Genomic DNA, 26472 nt, shown 5'->3' with positions numbered 1-26472 from the left:
CTCCACATTTTTTGTTCTTATTTACTGTGGTTTTTTCATTTTCAAGGAATAACAAGAATTAAATGTGTGTATAAAACAACAATACATCATAAAACACATCGCATTTGCTTGAAGATACTGCTAGCATGAAAATATTAGTAGTTATAAATCCATTTCCAAGAAAATTTACTATACTTCTCTGATTCAACCAGCTGTTCATTAAATGGAAAGATACTTTTTCTAAATTGTCTAAATTTTAAGGTCATGTATCTCCTTGTAATGGTTCTGTCTTTGAAGGAGCATTCTTCCAGTTGTTAATCTAGCTCTCAAAATAGTCTTTTCTACTGTTTATGTGCATACAGATGAAATTTGTATTCACAGACAGAGCTAAACCAAGGCTTATATTCTTTTCTCCCTGAAGATCTACTTTCCCACCTTTTAGATGCTTCTGCTTTAGAGATGTGGAAGTGCATGTGAATGACAGCAATTGAAAAAGCAGCCAAAACTGCAGATTTCTGGTATTTCTCTGTCCTTCACACAGCTCTCATTGGGCTCCTGAACTTGACAGAAGTTTGGCCATTCGTACTGTGAATACCTAAACCTAGGTAAGCTAGAAAGCATAAAAAATAAGATGTGCTACCCCTTGAATAACTGTTTATAATATATGGAGGGGAATAGAGCATTACATTGTGGGGGATCTTTACTAGAGTTCCCAAGGGGATTAAGTGACTGATCTTAGAATTATGGCAATACCACTGGCATTGCTATCCTGCTCAAAGGCTCCACTGGGCAAAGAGCTGGACCTCTATCTAATCAAAGGCAGCCCACCTGGTAAAACTGAAAGCACTTACGCTGATGCAGGTGACAGAAATGCAAAAAACACTCCTAGTTCTGACTGTCAATAGCCTCTCTACAATCATGCTAGTGTCTGGGTTTTATTTCCTTAAACAATGTGGGAGTTTTGGTGGTATTTTTTATAATAAATATTGAGTGACAACTTACCCCCAAAAGTAAGATTAGAATTTATTCAGGAATGCTCTTCTATTTAGTAGTTTTTAAATGAACACATAAATTAATAGACAAGGTTGTTAACAACTCTGAAATAAAATTAATTTGTTGATGTAAATTGTTACTCAGCAGGAATTTCATGTCTGCAAAATAGCTGCAGTTTTAGTTGCTGAAAGTCACAGTGCCTTAAATAAGTAATTTCCTTAAGTTCCATGAAATAGCTTATAGATTTTTTTATTTAATGTTAATATTTTATATAATTTTAACAACAACATAATTTATTTATATTAAAATATATATTTATTAAATTTTATATAATTTCATATTTTTATACTGTTTATATTATTATAATTATTTAAATAATTATTTTAATTGCTCTTCCTTCATAAAACAACTTCTTCTAGACACCAGGCTCCTGGGAAAATTGAAAGAAAAACAGAAAAAAGAAATCACTCTAAAGCACCCACTCATCAGCCCTGTATCATAAGGTTAAAATTCAGAGATGATAATAAACTTTGCTAAAAAATTAAAGCATGTTTAGCCATGTGGCAACAACTGATATTTGAACATTGTAGCAAATATATGATCCCTGAGTTATAGAAATTAAAGGTCAATAATTCAAATACCACTTATTTTATTTGACTCACATAATTAGTGGCCATTACTACCTATTTAAACTGATAGGTAAATGTTTATTTACTATTGCATCAAGTCCCTAGAGGAGCACAGTCTCAACACACTGATGTATCTAGCAGCAGAAAATGCCCACACTGAAATCAGAGGTGTCATTGCAGCAAGGGCAGAGACACTGCTGCCCTTGGGGTGCCACTAGAAGGATGCTCTGCATGTGGTTCTTAGTACATAGCACCTACCTCTGCATGCACTTGCCATTTCCAGGCAGATCGGTCCAATTTATCCCGAACTCCCAGAACCACGTTGCGCTGCTGCCACTGCCCAAACTGATTTCCTCAATTCTAGTGCAAGGATGTCTGTGCTGGCTGGCATCATGACTCTTGGCTCCATGAACACGCCCATAGAAACAAAAATGCACCAAGCCTCCCTTTTTAAAATGCTTGCACAAGATTTGCAAGATTTGTGCTGTGGAGACCACTGATGAAAGATGCTTTCTGTCAATGGACAGACAAACCATGGAAGCATGGATCCAAGTACAGGAACTGCAGTCCCAGCTGGCTCTGGGGAATGCAGTGACTTCCCTGCTGTCCATACTAGTTTGTTCAGTGGCTTACCCACTAACAATGTGATTGTGCAGATCCTTGTTTGTGAAGACAGTTCAGTAGCCTCAAGTGAGACTGTTTGCAGAAAGGGTGGGATTTTCCTGATACACACAGCTGAACTTTAGGAATTGAATGGGATCCAAAGTCACATGAGATAGATCCAGTCATATGTCCAGTGGATGAGCTGGTGTGAAGTCAACTGCTGCTCCTGGCTGGTGGGAAATTTCTATGAGGATGGAAGGACAAGGCATAGCAATTACTTGTTCTTTTTAAACATGATTATTTATAATTAATGATTTTTATTTTATTACCAGGAGAATGTAAGGTAAAAGAAATTATTCGTAAGGCTCATCTTCCCTTATCTCTGCAATTCTTTCTTGGGCTCACTGGTGGTATAATTTATGCTTGTTTCTCCATTTACTGCAATTGCCCTTTATCAGAATTCAGGCTATGCTTTGCCAGCTGATTCTGATAGCTGGAAGTAATGCAAAGAGGATGTTTTTAAAGTAGATTATTACAGGGAAAAGAATGATTTTCTATCACCATGATGATGTTTGCAAAGGAGATCTAAATTTTCTTTCAAACGATACTCCAACTGCTTAATCCTCTCACCTCTATGAATATTTATACATACAAGATTCCGAGTTACCTTTCCTGTCACCCCAAAACCAAACATATTGATAAGGTAATATGTAATGAAAAAGAGTTTTGACTTGAGAATTTTTCTCATTGGTAGAGAAGAAGATTTGAAAATAACTTAAATTATAAGCTGAATAAACATAGCTTAATAAGCTTCAATGTCAGGGTCATATCTGTGCCTGATGCTAAGAGGGATAGTATTTGAGGGTGACAGATGAACATTCTGTTTTCTTCTGGTCATAAAAATCTATGAGATCATATCTCTTAGCTCTGGAAAAGTGCAACACTTTTCTCTGAACCAGCCAGAGCTACAGAAAGGCATGTCAGACCTGGTCCTTTAAGGGCACCTTGAAAGGCCTGAAGGAGCTGTGGTAACACCATGGTGATTAAGTCAATGGGAATACTGCTAATGTGATAGTTACAGAGTTCAAAGTGGCCCTTCAATGCAGCACAATGAGAAGCAGTCTTAAGTATTTTGGGAAAACTTCCTTCCCCAGCTGCTGCTGTCAGGGGTCCTGTGTGTTGGGAACTGATCTGGCTATGAAGGTTCAAGATGAGCAGCTGCCCTTGAGCATGCTTGCATTTACTTGCGTTTGAATTTGGTGCTCTGAGAAATATGGAGATGCATCCAAAGCTCAGCCTCCCAGCCCTGGATGAAGAGGGAAGTCAGCATGGTGCAAATGGATATTGCCAGCCACGTGCTGGGGAGGAGAGGCTGTGTGACTTCTGTCCCAGGTTCTGCACTAAGTGCAAGGACCTCCAGACAGAAGCAGTGCTGGCCACCTCATTCCTCCTGCCAGGGCACCAATTTGCAAACATTATCCCTAAGCAACAGGAGATGAGCTAAGCCAGATGAAATTTGGCCAGTTCAGGTGATAAAGCACTTTGCTGCTGCAGAGATCATTATGAACCTCACAGCCCTTTCTGGACCTAGGAGATAAACAAGGGAATTCATTAAATGCATTGGCTTATTAAGAGTGACTGACTTGCCTTCAAGATTCAGTCTACTTCATTTGTTGCTCATCATAGATAATTGTAGATGATTAAGGATATGAGTGCTATCAATTTTCCACAAATTAGGTAATCACCACTGTCCTTGTGTCTTGTCCTAATGATTTAGATTTGAAAGTTCTGATTTACAGTGACATACAATATTTTAACCTTTTTAATTTTTTTTTTTTTACTTTTTTTTGCAACTGCCTTGTCAAAGATACAGGAAAGCAATTTTTATTTCCAAGAAAAATTCCAACACAGTAAATTTCAAATTTGAGCCCACTTCCAGTAGTAGAAATGTCCCCGGAGTTGGAGGTACAAATCCAAGAGTCAATAAATAGCTAGTTGTTGGAACAAGTAACTCAAAACCCCAAAAGCAGGGAAAAAAGTTTCTCAGATCAGTGAATGGGTGCTGTGTCAACCTTTAAGTATTTACATCATCTGAACAGTACCAAAAATATGAAAAAGTTAATGATGATCATGTTAAAGCTATGAAAATGGAGAATAACTTGAAAGTGAAGAGAAATAGAAGAATAGAGGAAAATAATCAAATGCTTAAAAGGCAGCATGTTAAAACAACAGAATAGAGAAGGCTGTTAGAAGTAAAATACTCATCTGTTTAAATGTGGAAATCCTGTCCAAAAGAGGAAAATAAAAGACAAGTTAAATTCATCCTGTTGAACACAGAACTCTAATGAGGCAAGCCAAAAAAAGATTTTGAAGAGCAACTTCCTACAGGCATAAAAGTGACTAATAAGAAGTTTCTCAGAAACAGGAAGCCTTTTGGAAAGTCAATGGACTGAGAGATGATTAAGGTGCAAATAGGATACTCCAGGAAGCAGCGCTGTGGTGAGAAAGCTAAATGAATTATTTGCATCAATGTTCTCTTCAGAAGAGGTCATGAAGGTTTCCACACCTGAGCCATTCTTTACAGGTACAAGCCTGAAGAGCACTCAGAAATCGAACTGTCAACAGAGGAGATTTTCAGAGCAATTCAATAAAATGAGCAGTAGCAAATCTCAAGGACCAGGTAGCATTAAACCAAGCATTCTAAAGAAGCTAAAATATGAGACTGCTAAACTACTAATTTCTGAAATCACTCTTGAAAGTGGAGAAATGGCAAGTCGCAAATATGATGCTATTAAAAAGGAAAAAAAAGTTTAAGGAGCAGAACAGAAAAACTACTGACCGGTAAAATTGATTTCTGTAACAGACAAATTGGTAGTGATCATAGAAAATAGAATTGGTAAACACATCATTTTTTAGAGCGCAAACATGCTTCACAAATCCATTATCATCCTTTGGGGGAGTTAATGAGAATCAGACTAAGGGCATGCTGCCTGATATACAGTGGACCTGGGTTTCCACATAGTGATTCACATTACCAAAGGTCCTTAAAGGAATTAAACAGTCATGGGATAAAAAGGAGGTCCCATCACATGGTTTAATACATGACTAAAAGAAAAGTAACAAAGATTAAGGATAAACTGACATGCTTACAAAGAGGAGAAATGGGGCTGGATTGAATCCCACAGGGCCCCTGCTGGGACCCATGCTTTTCTGAATTAATTTTGATACAGGAATGGGGATGAAGCCAGCCTATGTTCCAACTTTCTAGCTTTCAACTAGAAAAAGTTCTCTGATCAGGAATACAGTTTAATTTGAGTACAGACTGAACAGGTTGGTGCATAGGCCTTTATGACAAGGAGACCATTGCCAGGCTTGTGTTGAGATTTTGTGTGTTTGTGAGCAGGCTTCAAGAGAAAGGAAGAAACTCTTTCTTAGGTTAGAAACTGCAGTAATAGCAGGCATCAGGCATATATTGTGCATGCCTCAGACTTGACAGAGCTGTCAGATATTCCTCTTGTGTATGTCAGGCAATTTTAATGATAATATTGACCCTCCACCAGCAAAGATACTTGTTGACTGAGGATGGGAGAAAAGAAATGATTTACCAATCTATAGACCAAGATGTCAGAAATATGATACTACAAGAAGAAAATTTTTATAATTGAAACATCAGATTTTCACAAATTGTTACACTTAAGCATTTTTATTACTCTCTTCTCTGAGTCGAAGCTCTCTGTATGTTAAATTTGGCTATCTGAGAAATTCAGGTATTTTTTTTACTGCAGGTATATGAAGATAATTAATTGTCAAAAGCTAAGTGTCACAAATTTTCTCTGCTTTCATTTAGTGAGGCTTTTCAGGCACTCTGAGTCCTTAACCCATGAGAACCTTAGGGCAAAAACAATCTTCATATTGGCAGGTACACATCTCTGTTCTTTTTTTGGTATTAAATAACTCCAACATTTCTCCTTTAGAGATGTGATGGTCCCGTTAAATGAGATGCTGTTTCAAAACTTATCTTTCAAATAAACTGCACTATAACTGTTGCATACAATGACTGTAACTCTGAACTATGAATCTATTCACAAAGTGCATTGATGATATTTAGGGTTGTATTTCTATGCCTTTTGCTTGTATAACAGCTGTTGTGGGGCTTGGTAGTTAGTGTGGTTGTGTAATTTTTAATTCCAAGTAGCATAACAGCCTAACAGCAAGTCTCTTGTATGAGAAATGTCTATATCTCACTTTCAGTGGAGTCATGAGTAAAGAACAGGTAAATAAACATTTGTATGGTTTGGTATAGCTTGCATATATATACACTCCCATATCTTCATATGTACTGCACATCTTGGGCAGCAGGGCAGGCTGTAGGGTATATGGCAGGTGTGTGGCAGGTACTGCATATATGTGTTGTGTTGCAAAACTCCCATATGGGAAAATAATATTTTACAGACATGAAATTAGTGAAACTCCAAAGAAACCACAGCACAGTGCTGTCAAAATAGCTGTAAAAACCTACTTTCCCACTCTTACTGTGACAGTGAAGTTAGTGGAATTGAGGAATTGAATTAGATTGTCTGCTTGTGCTGTTTGGCACTGCCTCGTGTTTTGTGGAATAACAGGCCCTGCCATCAAATTGCTCCAAGCTCTGGTTAGAACAAATCAGTTCACATCAATTCACATGAACAGTGCAATGACAGGTTACACCATTGAAATGTGGATTTAATGTGCAAGGCAATGCCAATCTGTTCTGACAGTGGTATATAGTGATGTTGAGCAGCTGTCAACAAAGACACAAGTGCATGGAGACAGAAAGCCCTGAACATCCAACAGATTCTGCTTTTACTTATCCTCCTTTTGTACTGTATCAGTAAAATTGCTTGCATTTGCAAGGATACCAGGAAAAAATTAGGTCAAATAGCAAAATATTGTCCCTGAAGTACTTCCATTGAAATGGGTAGAATGATACCCACTTCTTTCTTTCAGGGATAAATTCAGCCCATTATTATTTCTGATGCATTTTGCATAAAATGAATTAATCAGTTGACAGGTTTAGAGTAGGAAGAGATTAAAAAAAAACCCAAACTATATCTGTTTCATGATGTTCCCAAATTTGCTTTAGGCTGAAAGAAACTTCTGTGAAGTCTCTTTCTATCTTTTCCTTGTTTGTATAGTCTTCCATAGACACTTGCTATCAATTGCTGTTCATATCATGAGGCTGGAAGAGCTGAATTTTGGGTTGAGCTGTTAAGTGCATTGCTATATATATGGTGAAAGGCCAACACTTTCCCCTCACATACAATTTCTGCATCAAGACTAGGATACCAGAATCATATAACTTCAATTCTGCTTATCTTTTTGAGAGATTAGGGCACTAGAAAATGACTAAAGCAAACAGCTGCCTGAACTGATACCACACAGTTGATTTTTTTCACCATTCTTTTTCTCTTAGTATATTTATTAATTTCTGTCTCAGCAAGACTACAAATGAAGCTCATCTGGCCAGTGGAAAGTGACAATAAGCACTGAGTTTTTATCTAGAGAATAGAACATTTCTTCTGCTTGGACAATGCTCTTACCATTTGTGGGATGAGGTGAACAGATAATAAGTACAAATCTTTGTTAATGTAACCATAAAGTTTTACAGCTAAAATTGAAAAGGTCAAGTAGTGCAAAAATCAAGGTTTCTCTAGCAATCTTTAACTTGGCTTCATTCTACAGCTGGAGTATTTTCTTTTCTATTTTACGTTGTTAAATGTGTCATGTCTTTGATGCTGAATGTGTATGATAAGTATACAAGGCATGAATTGTGGTAGAAGTAACTGTTGCCATGGGAACTTTAACTTTTGCATATGCCAAGTTTGAATCTGTAATAGTGAAATCATAAGACTCCGATGAATGGGGGTGTGGCACATCCCTCTCACCTACCCCTTGGAAGCAATCCCTTCCTATGTACCTCCCTACCAGCTCCATGCTCCCACATCTGATCTGCAGCAGGTCCCTGCGCTGGGGGGGCGGGGGGGGAACATTGGACTGTTCTTCTGCCTCTCTTTTTCAGAGAGTCTACTGAATTTCTTCCTGATACTGTCCACTTACAGACGAGCCTCTAGAAGCTTGCATACAGGATCAGATCTGACCTGTGTTGCTTTGTTCAGTGAGTTCATTAGCATGTGTTTAGCAACACTTATCAGTTCTCTGCCAATTCCAGATGCATTTTCCCTTAGCCTCTCACAGCTACAGAGTTACGGACCTATTTTATGCTGTGAAGAGCAAGAGTATGACAACTTCTACTGGACCCAGCCAGAATCTGGAACCCTACTCCAGGGGCTTGAACAAAGTTATTTGTTCCCTAAGCATTTATGCCATCAGTTTCCTAGAGAAATACATGACACAGAAACATTCTTCCTTTAGACCCTTTCCCTAACCTAGTCCTAAAATGGGAATTGCTGTCTTGCTGAAATTCTGATGCAGCAGGGTTTGTTTACTCCCAGATAGACCTCAAACCCTGAAATATCAAAAGCATGAAATAGAACTGCAGAGTAAAACATGTTTGTAGATAACAAAACTGTTCATTTAGTCAGTCTCTGAAGACACTTGTCACCTTGAGGGGATTTTTTTCCAATATCCTGTATTTTTCTTCCTTCCTGTGGCCCAGAATCTCTGGCTGAAATGTAGCTCCTGAGGAATCACAGTCTGTAGTGGGGAAAAGCCTAAACTCTGTGTGCATTTTACAATTCTGTGGGCTTCTTCTGACAGGAGAAACAGAAGGGATATAGGAATACCTTTTCCTAAATGCCAAGCCACTGTTCAGACATTTTGGTACATGCTGGTGAGGTAGCCTGGATGGCTCCACAACCTCAGTGTGTATGAACCACTTTGTTCTCACCACTTTTCTGTCCATGATTTTTCATAGCTTTAAATTCAGGAGGAAGAGGCATGTTGGGGGAGGTGTAGAGAGAGAGAAGGAAAGAAGGAAAAAAAAAGGAAAGAAGGTTGGTCTGTCTTTCTTCCACAATACACACAATTATCAAAGGAAAGTGACAATCAACAGAAATTGGGAGGTAGCTTCCCAAGCAGCACTGTGTGCCATCACTTGAAAGAACAAAGAGTTTATTCTCTCCCTCTTGGGATGATCATCCATGCCAAATATTCTGGCACGTTCTTGAGCCTGCTATCCAAATAATATTCACTTCCTAACAGGAACATTTGTCTGTGGGTAATGATCTAAGTTATACTGCTGGGGTTTGCAGGGCATGAGAATTTTCGGTGTTGGAAAGAGCATAATAGGCCACCTCCTCTCTCTGCAGGCAAGCAGAGACTGCATTCTCTTCATGTAGGCTCTTCTTTGTCTTTAGGCCGGAGATTGTCTTAGATCCAAGTCAACCAGACAAAAGTGGATTATCTCACCTTTAAATAGAGGGATTACAGAGAAGCTGAAAATGGGTAACCAATCTTGCACTTGAGCAGCTGAGGAGGACAACCCTTCAGATGAAACAAATTTGAAGGAAGAAAGGGAAAAAAATTTCCAAGTTGAAGATTAATGCAGAGCCATAGCTCCAAGCGTCATGCCTGACATTTGACTCATCATTCACAGTTATTTGTAGCTGTATAAAAAGGGAGCACAAATAAATAGTAATTTTAATTTGTTCTGCAGCAGCGAGTCTACTTTTCCTCTAAAAAGTTCACCATTGGGGAAACTTTCTTGTGAAGCATTAAAAAGAAGAAAAATGCCAACATTGACATTGACATCTTTATCTTTTCCCTTCACACAGCCCCACAAAAAATGTTTTGGGTTTTTTGTTAGCAACATATATTTTCTCTTACTTATTGTGGATGCCTTGACACTAAATGGGCTGCAATTAAATTCTTGAAAATACCTTCCCTAGAACAGCTATCTTCTAGGAATACTGTAGAAGAGGTCCCATATTAGTACAAAGAAATGCTCAGCAGAATTCAGATATTAGATCTGTGCAAAGGTGATTTTAAGCCACTCTTTATTTTTCTAAGTTCCTGTTTACTTACGCTGGTATCCTGAAAACTATTTTTCATCTTTACTGTTGAAGCACAGTTAAGATGAAAATGCTAATGGTTGCCTGGGCTTCCTGAAGGAGATTTGGTGGCTCCTGGGTTTCCCTGGGGCACAGGAACACACAAACTTTCCCTCTGTCTGACCACAGTCTCTCCACAGTCTGTGTTGGGGGAGTTTTGGAGTTATCTCAGCATTAGTGTGCTCACAAAGGGTTTTCCTCTGCTGGTACAAGCTCCCTGAGTCGCTATGTTGATTCAGGCTAGCAGAGAGATGGAAGCCAGGTTTTGCCTTCAAAGTACAGTAAAACTGAAAGCAGTTTTCTGGCATGACCACACTAGCACTCTTTTGATTTTGAAATGGGTATATTTTTGAAGATCATATGGATCAAGAGTTCTGGAAGTAAGATAAACTAGATTCCACAGGAGCTTATTTCTGTTTTCTATCTAACCTACAATATTTAATACTTGGAACTGTAACTACTGAAGACATGTTTTTCACCAGATCAACATATGGAATATGGTTCTGATTCTGCTTTAAGCTGGTACAATTTCAAGGAGGTGATCCTGATTTATACTCGGGTAACTGAGAGGAAAATCAGTTCTATTATATCCATAAGAGTGCTCATATTTTAAAAGGGCCAGAGTTTTAAGCTGTCATTTCAGCCAAGGCAAATAGATTTTCTTGTCACCCATCCTCAGAGTCCATGACAGCTAAGAGCTCTTTTAGATGGATTTTTGAGTTGGTGGAGGATAGCAACAAGCTATGAAAACACCACAGAGTGACTTTCTAGTATTTTACCTTTTCTTCTGATCTTCTTTATATCATCATAAACTAGATAAAACAGCAGTGCACAGCATGAGTAGCATTTTGATGTCATTCAGGCTACCAAAGAAGTGGAAGCTTAGTTCCAAGTGCTAGTCATGCACTGGCAAGATTAATTTACAACAAAGTCAGAAATCTGAGTAGGTCTGAATTATGCTCCTCCATAGTACAAAACAAAACAAAACAAAACAAAAAAAAAAAGAAAAAAAAAGAAAAATATTGCACTATGGAAATTAATGTGGCATACAGTACAGGGGAAATAAAAAAACTATTTTCATTTCACTTTAGAGATAGCATCAGAGTCTAGTATTAAGACAAGCTAGGGAGAATATCTAACATGGGCATTATAAGAGAAAGGTATTTGTCTTCCCAAGTCAGGACAAATTCTACTTTTTCAGTTGTTCTGGGGAAATACAGATTTACACCTGAACCAATAAAAGCAGGATGAACTCCTTTTCAGCATGCAAGAAGAGAAGAGATACAGATCACTCTGCAAAGCAGAGTGCGAAGAAGGAAATAATGCAAAGTAATTTGCACCACCAAAACATATTTCCCCGTCCAGTATGAAGCAGTGGGGAGCAGCAATCACAATTGATTGTTCCAGTTAAAATTCTACATCATGGTCTTACTGAAAAGGTAGCATGATGAGCTCGGCTTTTCTACGTGTCACAGAAAATATAGGCAGGATCCTGTTAAGATTGGAGTCCTTTGGCACATCATACATTTTCTTGATTCATTGTAAATCATTAAAAATGTTTTTATTGACATTTTGTTTACTTCATGGGCAAACCATTAAATTCAAATTACATCTTGAAGAAAGTTTACTTCATATGGGCCTTACCATGGAAACTATGTATTTGTATTTCTAATGTGGATGAATGGGTCAGATCTTAATAGCAGGTTAGACAGGTGTGATAGTCAAGATGTATCAATAGCACTACTCTTTTTTGCTTTAGCAGTCCACTTCTACCTTTTCTATGCATAAACTCCAAATATTTATGTAAATATGTAAATCAGGGTGATAAAAATTATAGATAACCCTTTTTTTTCCTCCAGCTCCTGAGCCATAATTTTATGTTTTATTGTTGATTACAGTGACTTTAAATAGTCAGTAAAACAAGTATATCTGCATCACACAGTGCATAAACAGCATTTTGTATGACTAAGTTATTTAAAATTTTTCAGTGACATGATATTGTACCCTTTCTTATAAATCCCTTTCCTTTTTTGACTTCTCAATGGCAGTGATTTTTATGAGTAAAAGGTTAGAGCTCTGTAATCTAATTCATTACATTGAAGTAGAAAGTCTTTATTTTCCATTAATTTGAAAATAAATTGTGTCACTAAGTCTCTCCCTTCATTGAAAGATAAGCATTTTGTAAAATTAAAGTGCAAATTTGCATATTCAGGGAAGCTTGTGCAGTTCTTGACAGTCTTCTAAATACGATCACAACTTCTGTGATGATTTTCTAACTTATACTCCACCATGAATCCTCCTTCTTTCCCCTCCACCCTTACCTTAGGGTTTGCCTTATGCAAGCAGGGCAGCAAATCTACCTAACTTAAAAATAAAAGTAATTTTTTTTTTTTGTTTTTGTTGGGTTTTTTGGGTTTTCTTTTACAGTAGAGTTTCTAGTTGAAGCTAGTTCAAATCCTTGCTAGGTTTTCAGAAACCAGTGACAGAAATGTCTTCTGATTCATGGCTTTGTTACCTTTCAAAACACTTGTGTTTGTAAGCTCTACTCTTGCTGGCTATGTTAGTGTTTATTACGTGCTGATGCCATTATGCAAGGTTTCGATCTTCCTCAATGTGGACAGGAGGAGTTTAGCATCTTGGAAGATGTCCACAGCATCTTGTAGAATCATGTCTAAACCCTAGAAACAGTCTTAGTTCTGTTGTCATACAAACCATTGATGCTGAGTGATCCTTGTGATAATGTTAGGATTTCATTTTAACTTGCCTGTAATTTTTATTTATTGTAATGTTTTGCTGTTTGCTGAAAGTCCAGTAAGATTTTGCATTATAAAGATAAACCTTTCTCTACCATCATATGGCGTTATTGTGTCAGAAAATTGAAAATATTCCAAAGTTGCTTTCCAGGATACATCAAACTGTTTAACAGAACTGCACATGGGCTAATTATTTCATTTGATATATAACCAGGATGTCAACTCAGCCTCAGCAGGGACCTCTGGGAGAAAAACAGAATTATCTGTACTTATGCAAAAATGTTCTGGAGATCAGCTCCAGGAGACCATTGCTCCAGGAGACCATGGCTCCAGTAGCCAGTTCAGAAGAAAAGTAAAAAGTATTCTCATCCTTAGCTGGTAGATTCTTCTAGGGAAATTATGAAAATACATGAGTAACTGTCAGCCCAGAGGTTGATAAATATAGCAGTTCTTCAGATAGACACTGATTTTCATTCTGGTAGAGTCATGGACATATTCTCCAAACTACCTTAAAAAACAAAACAACAAACTACGTTATAGTCACAGATACCAGTTTTCACCTGAGCCATGGAATAATGCCTCTCCTTAGAATCAGTTTGGTGTATGTCAAGTAGCTTAGTAGCTTTAGGAGCACAATTACTACCCTTGAACTTAACCACTATAACAAGAGGATTCTCCACTGAATTACCTTCCCCTCACACCTGGGAGCTGCTAGTAAGCCTGTCTTTCATAGTTCAGCAGATAATACAGTTTCTGGAATGTGCCTGTAGTCCAGGATAACATTGGGAAAGGGCACCTTAAGTCTGTAGTTAGGCAGATTATCATATTCACAACATTCCTAAACTCCACCTACAAGAATGATAACAAACATATGTAGGGCAAATAGTTCTCTTCCAGGGAATTATAGACTTAAAGTTTATATACTGAAATTGCATTTCTTAGAACTCAGGAAAAACTTTTCAGTGTTGATCATACTTCGTAATTGGTGCCTCTGAGATGAGATGCAAACAGCAAACTATGTCAAGGTAAACACATGTTTAGGCACAATTGGAAAGAGGGCCAGTGTTTGGGGGAAATTGTCATTTTAAATTATGGCATGCCACTGGCACTGATCTAGGATTTCACACCAGAGTCAGTCCACCTGCTTCTGTGATTCATCAGGCTGGTTCTCTTTTCCATAAAATCACAATTTGTATTTCTTCATAAAACCATCCTATAATATACATATTTCAGTAAAGTCACCAGCTCTTAGAGACTCGGGGAAGTTTGAAAAAAATCATAATGATTTTTTTCTTGCTCCTAGATTTTCCAAATGTGCTTGATTTCCTTTTCCAGCACCCAGAATGCACATCTTATTTTACTACTAACTGTTAGTCAGAAATGAGCTTTGTTTAATTCAATGGGCTTTTTTACAAAAATTTTAGAGATATACTAGACTGTTTTATAATACTTATACTCTGGCATAAATATTTTTGCAAGTGTACTAAAAAGCAGATTGCTTGTCCCCCTCTCTTTGGCTTCAGAGAAAGTTTTTTGTATTTTTCTGAATTTAGTAGTGTCTTATTGTTTCTGAGGCCAGTGGTTACAGACATAGTCACTCATGCACACACATATACACACTCAGAGATGCAGTCATACAGCTTTACAAAAACGTAGTCTGCATGTAGGGGCCTGGATTAAATGACCTTTCATGGAGATTAAAAAATTAATCAAAATAAAAGCGAACAGAAAACTTCCAAGTTGGTGAGAATTTTGAGAAATAGTCTTTATCCAAATCAAAATTAGAAATTAAAATCTACTCTAAAAATTATACTGATGTAAATGTCTTGATTTTTAAAGTACACATTTTGGTTTCTATTTGCTAAAATCTTTTTGAAGAGAGTTAACTGAGAAATAACACTGTCCCAGAAATAATTCCAAACTGAAGAACACAATGTTTCCTTTAGTGGGGTTGAGGACATAGTGCTGCTTTCTGGATTTTCTGTATGGAGTTAGGATATCTGTCTGAAGGGATACAAGAATGGGGATGCTGGTTCCTCACTCTAGACTGACCCCTGCTTCTGTGGCCATTGATGGCTTGATGAAAGTGCACACACACTGTAAAGAGCAGATGATGGAAGTCCAAGCTGTCCCTGTCTTAAAATGCCCTGTGCACATGTTGTGCCCTCATGCCTCATGTTCTTATTTATGCTGCAGTTCAGCTCAAGAGCAAGCACTTAGGAAAACACCTGGCCCACAGTAAAAAATCCACTCCCAACACACAGGTCTGAACCTCTCCTAGATTTTTTCCAGGAAGACATCCAAGTTCTTCTATTTTTCTGAACATACTCCAGCACTGGATTAGACCTCTGGTGAGGTGGTAGAATTATCCCAAACCTTGCAGAGCTATCAGGGACACACTGACAAAGAGGTGCCTCTGTTGCCTCAACTTAGGCTATACCAAACCTTTGACAAAACACAATTAAATGGATGTGCCAGCCACACTGGATGGGCATCTATTAGTGACATTAGTATGCCATTGTGTAGTGTTCTACAGTGGTTTGAGGTGTAGAAATGGTTCTTAGGCATCAGAAAAATTACTCCCTGTTAAGGCAACTGTGGAATGGTACACTTTTTTCCAGAGTTTGATTCAACAAGGACCAGAGTCAATAGGACTCTCAGTATTGCTTGAGAGATTTAGACCTGGCTCACCAGGTGTATTTTTCCCTCTGTCTGCTTGGATGTAAATTCAGCAAAACTGTGTGTCTTGTGCATTGGGAAATCTATTCTCACAGTTAGAGATCTTTTCTGTTAAAAAAGACTAAGCTTGGAAGAGGAGGAGGCTGATCTAGAGAACAAAGGAAGTGCTGCACTTTTTGTGGAGTTTTCAGCAGTGCAGTGAATGTTTTCCTTTTGTTAGAGTGCCAAATGTGTGCACTATTGCACAAAGTGAAATATGGTCCTCTGCTCTCCTTTTCTGGAGAAAGCTACCTGTAAGACATGGCACTTTCTTGTTTACTTGGAAGCTCTGGCTGTATATGAAATCAAACTCCAGTCCACATCTTTAGTGTATGAGTAATGTGGAAATGTTAAATTCAGAGACACTGTGGAAAGTCTTGATTTCACGTGGAGGAGGATCAAGCTGAAGTGATCCCATGCTAATTGCCGTAATATTGTGCAAGACACCTTGAAATTTCTCTTTATTGCCATTTTGTTCCATCAACCAAAATAAAGTTATCATGAACTCTTACAGCCATCTGTAGCATATTTTTTTGATGACTGTGCATCATAGATATTTATTCCCAGGAAGGGTGAAGTATAATAATTAATAGGCCTGATTCCATACTACTGAAGCACCTAGGAGGATTTCCATCAGCTTTCATGAGAGATGAAAAAGGCTTAGCTGACCTATTTGGGGAAGGAGAAGATTTCTAAATTGCATATTTCTATAGCTCTGCAAAAGGTTCTTTGGGGTCACTGTCTGCCCTGTGTGAAACTCACATTTCTAGCCACAAACAGGACTGCTCATCTCACCTGACTAGCATGTTGGTAAGGTAAGGAGACAATAAAATAAACTCCATCCTCTCCAGTTCTCAGACTCTTTGTTCTGCAAATCCAGGAAAAAAGGACATAGTTTGTGACATAGACAAAGGGTTAATAACTTACTACTGTCACAGTCCCAAAGGCATTGAAGAAGAAAAAAACGACAAACTCAAGGATGCCTACTCCTTCAGCAGTTTCCTGCTTTTGTAACAAAGGAGCTCTAGGTCAAAGGAACCATTTAATAGCAACTTGGGGCACAGGATCCCTCTGTGGAAACAAGGGATAAAAACAGCTGTAGAGTCTGCAGTGAGTTTTGAGACAGGATTATAGCCACATCTCCAGACAAAGGAGATGCTGATACTAATAGGAAAATCTAACAGAAAAGAGAAGACCTGTGTCTACTCCTCACGCAAAAACTAAAATAGATTTTTTGGCAATGTCAAAGAGAAGAAGTTCAGTCTCAACACAAGCCTAAATTGAGCTAATTCTCTCTGCCTCACCAACAGCAGTTGTGCACTCCCTCAGCAAGCAGCAGAGATGGAAATTTTGGCAAGATTTCTCCCTGCCTCTGTTCATCCCACCAAGGTTGTCTCAGTCTCTTCCACACTCATTTGCAAATAGCCAGCTCCCCTGAAAGCCTCAAGTGTGTCTAGACATTGGCTAATCCCTTCCCTTGTGCCAGCTGGGTGACATCAGCATACTGAATATTGCTACCAATCTCTGCACAAGCCAGGTCTCTTGGCACACATTATCACCAGCCTTTCCCATGTTACTTCTCTGGAATCGCTGTAGACTGAGGAACGCTGCCAATGGCTACCTGTTAGGGTGCTGCTGGAGCATGAAGGCGACAGCTTCAGAGAGCAATTCCATGTACTCCTGGGAGACTGAATAAGTAATCAAACCTCATACTCATGGCTATCCTCCTCAAGGAACCACTGTGGATTCAGTCTCTTTGTACTTAGTGGGAGTTAATCTAGATATTCCAAACTTTTCATATCACTATTAATTTCCTTTTGAGGTCTATAAACTTTGATCCCATCCAAGTAAACCTGAGGATTCAGGAAGTTGCCACTTTGCACAGCAGTAAATTCAGTGATCTCCTGCCACCTGGCTGATTGCTTACCACTGCACAAAACTGTCAGGATCAAACAGGCTGCTGAACACTTGCTTCCTAAAAGATATTCCAAGTTCAATGACATTCTCATTGTCTATTATGTATAAAAGAAACAAAAGAGCTTGTCAGAATAAAGCCATTTACTGTATACTCAGAACTACCTTTAATTGTTGCATGGCACTTAAATACTTAGAAAATGTTGAGATCAATAAATTGATTTTACTGAGTCATCTGTCTCCCACCTACTCAAATATTCGTGCTCAGCACTGTAATTATCTCAGCACCTTTACATTGGGAATTGTATCAGAGTATCAGAATGAGTATCAGAAAATCACAGTTGCAGAATGGTTCAGGTTTGGAAGGGAGCACTGGAGGTTTTCTATTCCAACCTCCCTGTTCAAGCAGGATCCCTAGAGCACACTACTCAGGATTGTGTTCAGATGACTTTTGAATATCTCCATACAAGGAGACTCCATGACTTCTCTGGGCAACATGTTCCACTGCTCAGTCACCCTCACAGTCAGGAAGCTCTTCCTCATGTCCAGAATACCAAAATGATGTCTGCATCCCTTTTTCTAAATAAGGCTGTTCTAGACCACTTCGCTGTGCCAAGTGCAGCAGGGAGCATGCTGCAGAGGGGAGATGCTTGGGAACAAGGTCGTCAGCTCTCACAGGCATGGGGTTGGTCTCCGCCCTTCTGCTGAACCAATAAAGATTGCCTTGTTTTCCAGGAGATTATGTTCAGCCAGTACCTGCAGCACATGTATGTTACACAGCAAAATGGAACTTGCCACTGTCTGCTCAGCACACTCACCTGTCTTTTAGTCCAATGTCCTGGCTGCAAACATTGACAATATTCAAACTTTTCAAAGATGAAAGATCCCTACAATATGGAGCCTCACCAATTGTGTGGCACTGCATAATGAGATAAAATCTGCTAGCTGATAACCTACCTGGTCATTTCATGCCTAGGGGCATGAGATGTAATTGATTTTAACATTGTTTGTAGTTTAAAAAAGTATACTTGTAAAAATGATTTCAGCTTTGGTTTTACTCCACACTGAGAATTGGTAGACAGTAGCAACACAAACACTGCTCAAACACCAACTTCTGAGGGGAGTTAATTAAGTTTTAAATGTATACCATTTTAGTCAAATAAAAGTTGACTTATACATCCATGTAACAATAAAACAAGATTTTATATCATCTTCTGCATTGTTACATCAATTAAAAGTCACACATACAAATGATTTAACACTGCATTTTACAGTATTAACAAGTTTTTTCTCCTTCCTTTTTTTCATATCAGGTTCTCAACCCTGGTTATCCAAAATCTCCAAAGTAATATATTTTAACAAACAAAATCAGGCAGATGTATCATCCATTGTGGGATTTGAACCCATTGTCACTGGGGAGAAAGCTGCAATTTAATAGATGAAGATGTCAAACCATGTTATAGAAGCTCTTGTGACTGCATATTTATCACAGTGTCATAGAGGTCCCTGGCAAACTGAAAGATTTCACTGTTTATTCACAGTGAAGACACTTAATTAATGACTAGGCCTAATCAGCCTGTTTTATTATTTACAGGGATTCCAACATGGCTTAGGCAACTGATATGCAAACAAACCACCCTTAGCCTGCTCTAATTAATAATTCTGAACCAGACTCACAGAGTGGCACTGTCAAGGAGCTCTTTGGTGATTTACACCACCTCCTCCGTGAGATTCACATTGCTGCATGCAAATGAGCTGCCACCCCTGTGAATCCTTCATTTTAAAATACAATGTGCCGTCTTGTTGACTACAGGAATGCCCTTATCTTCACATATGACTTAATGGAGACAAATGTCTGACTTGGGCAGGTTTGTGGAAACCTTCATGGACACACACCTACAAAGGATGTCATTTCAGAAATGTTTAGGAGGTGAGGAAGAAAAACCTCCTTTTGCCTCTGGCACAGTTGCTACTGCTGAATTCTTCAACCAAGTCGTCAGCCTCAACTTCCCCAAAAAGGGAGGGATTACCCGTTGTCTTGCACTTGCTAAATTCTTTTCTATTGCTGCTAAGTAGATGAAAAGTAAGGAAAATGTGTCAGAGAGGCAGAAAGATGTTATGAAATAAGTTGACTCCAATGTCACACATAAGTACTGGGTAATCTCACTGGATGATTACATACCATGGTGGTCTGAAGATGAAAAGCATCAGATTTTCTTCTCCAGGACATTATGGGAAAAATCACCATAAAAATACAAATAGAAATTAATAGGTGCTAATTTGCATCTACAAGTGATTGAAGAATATTTCACAATTTTAGGTGAATTTTGTGTTCACAATGGAGAAACTGAGGAAAAGAGAAGGTCAGAGAAGGTCAGGAAGTTATGCTACCAGCTGGGGTTGGCAGCAGTGGATTCATAGCAGCAGACCTCATTTTCTCTGAAAAAGACTTCTAAATACAGAGGGAAAACATAACGAGTGAAGCAATATAAGCCAGATGAAAATAGCTCATGAGTGTGAGTCATCTCACTTGTGACTGCTGTACTATTCCATTGTGAGCCACACTTGAGAAACACTGTGAAGCAGCACATCAGGAAGAGAAAGTTCTCCCTCAAACCTATTAACTGAAATGCAAACCGAGTGGTACGTAGCACCTGCCATGTTGGTTCAGCTCAGGAAATGCATGTGGGCTTGGGTCTGAAAGATGGACCTTCTGTACCAGGAGCATATATGCACATGCCTATGGTTAGCCAAGAGTGTACTTGTTCCTGGGCAAAGCTGGCTTTAGTGCTAGAGCAGGTGCATTAAATTGCTAATGCAAAATAAACCTCCTGTTATGCAGTACGCAGCTTGCCCGCCCTGGAAGGCAGGAAGCTCTGCAGCTCACGGAGGGCAGATGTTTCTCCAGGCTCCACGTTGCACCAGGCACCTCATCCTTCACAAAGATGGTACTGAAAGGAAGTAATTATTAAAGGCTCACTGTCAGTTTGAAATTATGCTCCCTGTGCTGGTGCCACCAAGGTGTCTCCTATTCAGTAGTCTCATTAATGAGATGGAGAATGGAATGGATTAAATTTATTAAACATGGGGATGATACAAGCTTGGGAGAAGCTGCAACACAGTGGAGTAGAGGATGAAAGCTCAAGTTTATCATGACAAATTGAAGAAATGGTCTGAGAAAGAAAAAAAATCAATTAAGTCACTAAAAGTAAGTGTGGAGTGCTACATTTAGAGTATTGCACAGAAATAATGAACCACACTAGTACAAGGTAGGAAATTAATTTCTCTGCATTCGTTCCACAGAAAAAGATCTGGTCCTTATAGTTGACTGAAAATGAGGCAAAAATAGCTGCAGGGGAAAAAAAATGAGGTGAGGAAAGGAAAGGATCATGGCTTTCTAACCTCAAACTGCTAATGATTCCAGGCTTTTTGTCCAAAAGATAGAGCATTATTTGGGAAAGTCTCTCATGTGTCACTGAAAACTTCCTTTGTTTGTGCTACTGATGGCACAGTAAGAGTGGTTTTCTAGAACATATGAGATGGACTGAAATACCCCACAAGAGCCAAGGGATAGCAGTGAAAGATACTTGTAAGATAAAGATGTTGAACAAAATTAAAGATTCTAACAACATGAGAAAAAAGACCAAAAAAGAATGAGGAAACTATCTATACATACAATGTTATTTTTATTCAGAGACTCAGAAATACTTATAATAAAATATGTAAAAAACATTGGGGTTTCTGGGATTTTTAAATAGCTTTTTCCATTAGTCAACTTATGGACAGAGTTTCCTTAGATTTAGAAAGGAAATAGGGCATGGCTGGATAAAGCAAACAGGCAAATGGACAATTTATCAAAATGCTGTGCACTCAACTAGATAAAAAATTATTAATTTGTAAACTGACTATTAAGAACTGTCAAGCCTCAAGTCAGGTTGGCAATTCTCAAGTTGGAAAATGCAATTTGAAGTATGCAACATTAAATTAAATAGTTCTTCTTTGTGTCAGTCTTCACTAATGTAGCAGGGACTTCTGGCATCAGTGAGCCTGCTTCTCAGTTATTATTCTTCTTGGCTTGCAAGAAGGTTGAGAAGGAAGAAGAAATGCAGAGATATCTCTTCTGCTTGAGGTTTTCAATATTCTGACACACTTCAGAGGGCTGCCTAAACCCCCAGTCAAACTCAAGGTCTGCCATACTCACATTACAGTCCCTGGACACAGCTCTGTTCCTCTCTGAAGACAAGACCTGAGAGGGTGACATGAGCAGTTCTCTGCTGTCAGGGATGTCCCATATCCAGGGTGTAGAAATAGAAGGGCAAAACTTTCCAGCTGTTTGTTGTGAAGAGGTAAATAGCCGTAGGTCCTCCAAATCCAGTGACAAAGGCAGTCCCACATGTACCATCTACACTGGGTAAGGGGGAGAGTAAAGGAGGCAAGAGGGAGACTTTCTCCTGTGTGACTTTGTGATGAGTTCTACTACAAACTGGTGAGCTGTCTTTAGTAGAGGTTTGGGCTGTGATTGAACTCATCAATTCCTCTTGCATAGTTGGCAAAAGATGTATCCCTAGGTATACAGATTAGGTAGAGAGTTGCAATATGAGAGTATACAACATAGCTTGCATTTGTAAGATGTGCAATTATGTTGTAAACATGTTTAGGGTCCTTGATGGATGTCAAGATTCACATGCGTAATTTTAAAAAGCAAATTATTTTATTTTTATACACAGAAAACAACAAACAAGGTGATAACAAGCACTTTTCTACTTTCTGTGCAAAATGTGGCATGGCAGCTCTAACTCATGCTAGCTTTTGCAGGGACTCTGGGAGCTTTTAATACTTCACAGAAAGTGAAGTACTTTCACAGAAAGGCAATACTCTTACATGTTTGCAGGGATGACTCCTTCCTTGGGAATAATGGGTCTAGCCCCACCCAAAGCTTTACAAAATTCTCTAAAATCTTTTTTTATGCATTTTTTCCCAACATGCTATGTATATGTTCAAATTGTATATTCAGTATCATCTCAAATGCTTTTTAGCTGGTGGAGATCTCAGCATAAATTTTTTGTTGTAGGTGCATTTCCATGCATGTTTCCAATACAACTAACTAGATGTGCAACTAACACAATGAAAGCTTAAGGGAAGACTCTTGCATAAAACAAGAAAAAGAAATGTAAGGTGTTCAATATTTAGATAATATTAGAAGTTACAAATACTTAATTGTTATGCACTGAAAAACAGAAAAATTAACTTGAAAAGGTTGCTATAACTTTTTCCTTCGAGATCACAGACAACAATTTCATAATGAGGTTCCCTGTCAAAGAAACTGGTGCAATTACACTAGTTATAATAAAACTCTTCCAGTTGGAACCAACAGCCTAGATGCATACTGGAGGAAGTGGTGAGGCAGAGAACAATTATTCTTAGCTTTTATGTAATTTCCAACATGAATATCCAGGTTCTAGGTCCTCAAACAGGGAAGAAAGCTCTGTTTGAAAATACCCTCCTATAAATTTTTATTTCAATATATGAAGTATCACCATCACTTTTTCCTCCCAGGCTGTTATATATCTGATATGATATACAGATATACAAATATATGTATATAATAAATAGGCTAGTTGTCATTAAAATGTATCATCTGATTATAGCAAAAGTTAATTTCCAGGGAAAAATAATATTTAATAACATAGTAGTTGACATATGTAATGCAGTTTCCAAAAATAAACGGACACTGAATAGACAAGAAATTCTGAGTTAAGGCTTTCTCTCTCAATCTTTAAAAATCAGTTACTCTTTTATGCATAAAATTCAATATTAGTATGAAAAGAAAAATTACATAGCAACCACAACTGAGACTGTATCAATTCTACTTTTCTCTGCAATGCATGATTATAGTTGCATGATTATGCTTAATCATTCCTAAAGAAATGCTGTCTTAAAAGCTATAGTCTTATGGAGCCTTTCAAAATTGCCTAAGTAAAAATACTAAAAATAATCACCCAAAGAAATGGCTATATTCACATAATCCCACAAAGGATAATAATGCATCAAATGGCTGGTGAAATCACAAGATGAATTTGAGAATTGATTTCATAGAGATAAAAAAATACAATGATAATTTACATTTACTCTTTCAAATGTAGCCCATGCATTTCTTTTTTTTTTTTACGTGATTGATTACAATTTAAACTTCATTTCTCAACTACCCATAATGAACTGTGCGACATCTGGCTGTATTTGGAGGTGTTGCCCAGAGGATGGGAAGGACTGAGCAGCAAAGCTTGAGGCGGAGGCAGAATCTCTGAGGAAACCTTGTTCTCTGAGGGGACAGTTCCTGATGACCTGCCCAAGAGCAAAGGCTATGAAGTCGTGTTGGCAGAGTGCAAGAAGCTGCCAGACAGCTGGCGGAGGAGTCACAGAGTAAGATCAAGAAGGCTTGAAAGTTGGGGGGTAGGAAGGAGGAGCAAGCAGGAGGAAAGAGGGAGGAAAGAACAGGCTCTAACAGCTCAGGAGATTAATAGAGCCATGCTGAGCTGCACAAATCAGTCTGCCAGCAATGGGCAAGTAGCCAGTTAAGTCTTTTTCTCCTCCCTGGCATGGGAAATGGTTGTCAGACCTGAGTGACTGCGATGGGTGACTTGAAAAGTGCTTCAGAAGGAGAAGTGCTATTTGTCAGAAAAACCCACTGCCCAGAGCTGCTATATCCAGATACTGGGGGCACTACTCTGCAAACTGGGAATTGTTTGAACAATGGGGAGAACCCCATTTGTGATCTGGGCTGTGATCTATCACATCACAATACAGGAATAAAACAATTTTGAAGGCTAAATCTTCGTAAGCTAGGAATCAAATGAAACCCAGTATAAAGAAAAAAACCACAAACAACTATACCTATATTCAAATAGTTTTGTTTTTGAGTCCATGTGAGAAAATCTATTCGCTGTGTTGCACATATTGAGTTGGATCATTAATAGCAGGTGGTAGGAAATGTAGATTGTTTTGTTATAAACTCTGTGTATAAAACTCTGATTTCATGCACATTTTCTCCCATGCAGCATCAGGAGTTATGACTACTTTAGAAATTTAGTTTTAGAGAATGATGGTACATTTGGATTTCTGTATAGTTTATTAAAAAGGCAAAAAGCAGCCTATTTTAATAGTTATTCCTAAACACCAAAAATTAAAAATAATATTTTAAATAAAGGATTCAGCTGAATTAAAATGAATATGGACAGAAATAGTATGTAGTTGTACAAAACCCCAGGCCTTGACCGTACCTCTCATGGCTCATTTCCTCAATAGAAGAATAAGTGCTTTGTTCCATGGTAACTCATTATGTTTTCTATCTCCCTCTGTTTTTCTGGACTGTGAGTGTCATTAGTTATGTTCTCCTATGCTGTTAGATGCTGTAGTACACTGAGGGTGGGTGTGTGTGCAGGTGGAGAATTGTTAATTCTCCAGCTGATATTTTGACTGTCCTGTGAGGAACTGAGAGTAAATTGCTCTCAGAAGGCTGAGAGGAAGGAATTTGGCCATGGAAATATAAAGACAGGCTGCAGGTTTTTCTAAGTCTCACCTGTGATGAAAACTCATCAGAAGAGAGAGGGCAAGACAAGAGAAACCTTCCTCTGTTGGACAATTGCCTTTTAGAAGCTGGCTAAGGAGTTCAGAGACCTGTGATCTTCCCCCCCGAAAATTCTGCTAATGGACATGGGATGTGCTTGTAGCACTCTGAAGCTGTTGCTTGCAGATTAGATTTAAATTACTATCCTAGAACAAAGTGCAGACAAAATGTTTTTACTGGTTGGCCCTGTATCCTGTGGAGTCTTCCTTTCAGAAAGGCAATATTTCACATGATCTTGTTGAGACATTGAAGTGGCAGAAGCATTTGAATCCCTGCTGGGAAAACATCTAAGTGTGAAGATTATGTAGACATCAGTTTAGTTTGTGATTTTAAAAGAGTTTTCTCTGAATGGCCAAGAGAGAAATGCAATTTTTCACCTTCTTTAATGAAGACAAGGAAATAAGGTGCAAGGTCATTTTTTCCTTAGCAAAGGAAGAAGATAGAAAATGTGAGAATATTTCAAAAAATCACACAGCTTATAGTGACATTGCTATTGTTTTGGGTCCCAGTCCAAATAAGCTTCAATGATGGCTTAACCAAGATAAGCACGATGAGTTCCCTGGAGAGTGGAAGAGAAAATAATAGGCCAAGTCATCTATATATCTAGCTTTGGACATATCTAAAGAGCATCAGCAACTTTTGCTTACACAGATCTCTTTGGCATGCTATAAGATTAGGCTTATACCTTTTAGGACACGTCTTTAGTAGCTGACAGTTACGACCCTTTGGTGGATAAAATAGATTAATTCTATAAGGAGTATTTGGCTGTGCATATTGCTGATATTGACACATTGAATACACACTCAAGTGCACAGCACTCTGGAGCACATCTCACTCCCTTTAAAACACTGGATCAGCCACAAGTCTTACAGGGTGAAGAAAGATGTGTATCTGGGATTGGATCCTGGCAACATTTCAAGGAGATTTTGATGGAACCCATAGCTAGTCTAAGGACAGCCCAAAGAGGACTAAAGACTGAGCAAGGCTGGGACAAGCATGCCGTCTGCGGGAGATGGGTATGATACCTGAAAACAGCCCTGAAAACGTGAGCACTAAACTAGAGTGCCAGAGGAGTTTTTAAATGTGGTTAATTATCAACATCAGCAACAAAATAACATAGAACTGAATTTTGGGGTCATGGAGAAAACATGGCTGAGTTAGTAAATTGATAAATGTGGAGGAGGAAAATACTATGGAAGGAGAGGTCTCAT

At 38.4% G+C, this 26472-nt stretch overlaps 1 long non-coding RNA gene across 25 annotated transcripts in view; it reads left to right on the top strand.

Moving 5' to 3' along the window:
• Positions 1–26472, top strand: part of LOC110477926 (uncharacterized) — a 306989-nt gene that overhangs the window by 253393 nt on the left and 27124 nt on the right. For 14 of the 25 annotated variants that reach the window (XR_014954352.1, XR_014954350.1, XR_014954348.1 and 11 more), the window contains one exon: positions 401–26472. This is a non-coding gene — a long non-coding RNA (uncharacterized LOC110477926). The remainder of the gene's footprint in view (positions 1–400) is intronic. The other 11 variants (XR_014954343.1, XR_014954344.1, XR_014954342.1 and 8 more) reach the window with 8 other exon arrangements.

This window comes from Lonchura striata, chromosome 3, assembly GCF_050655825.1.
Source record: "Lonchura striata isolate lonStrDom1 chromosome 3, ASM5065582v1, whole genome shotgun sequence".
NCBI classification, from domain to species: Eukaryota; Metazoa; Chordata; class Aves; order Passeriformes; family Estrildidae; genus Lonchura; species Lonchura striata.
The sequence above is the reverse complement of the archived record's forward strand: the minus strand, read 5'-3'. Positions and strand labels throughout refer to the sequence as shown.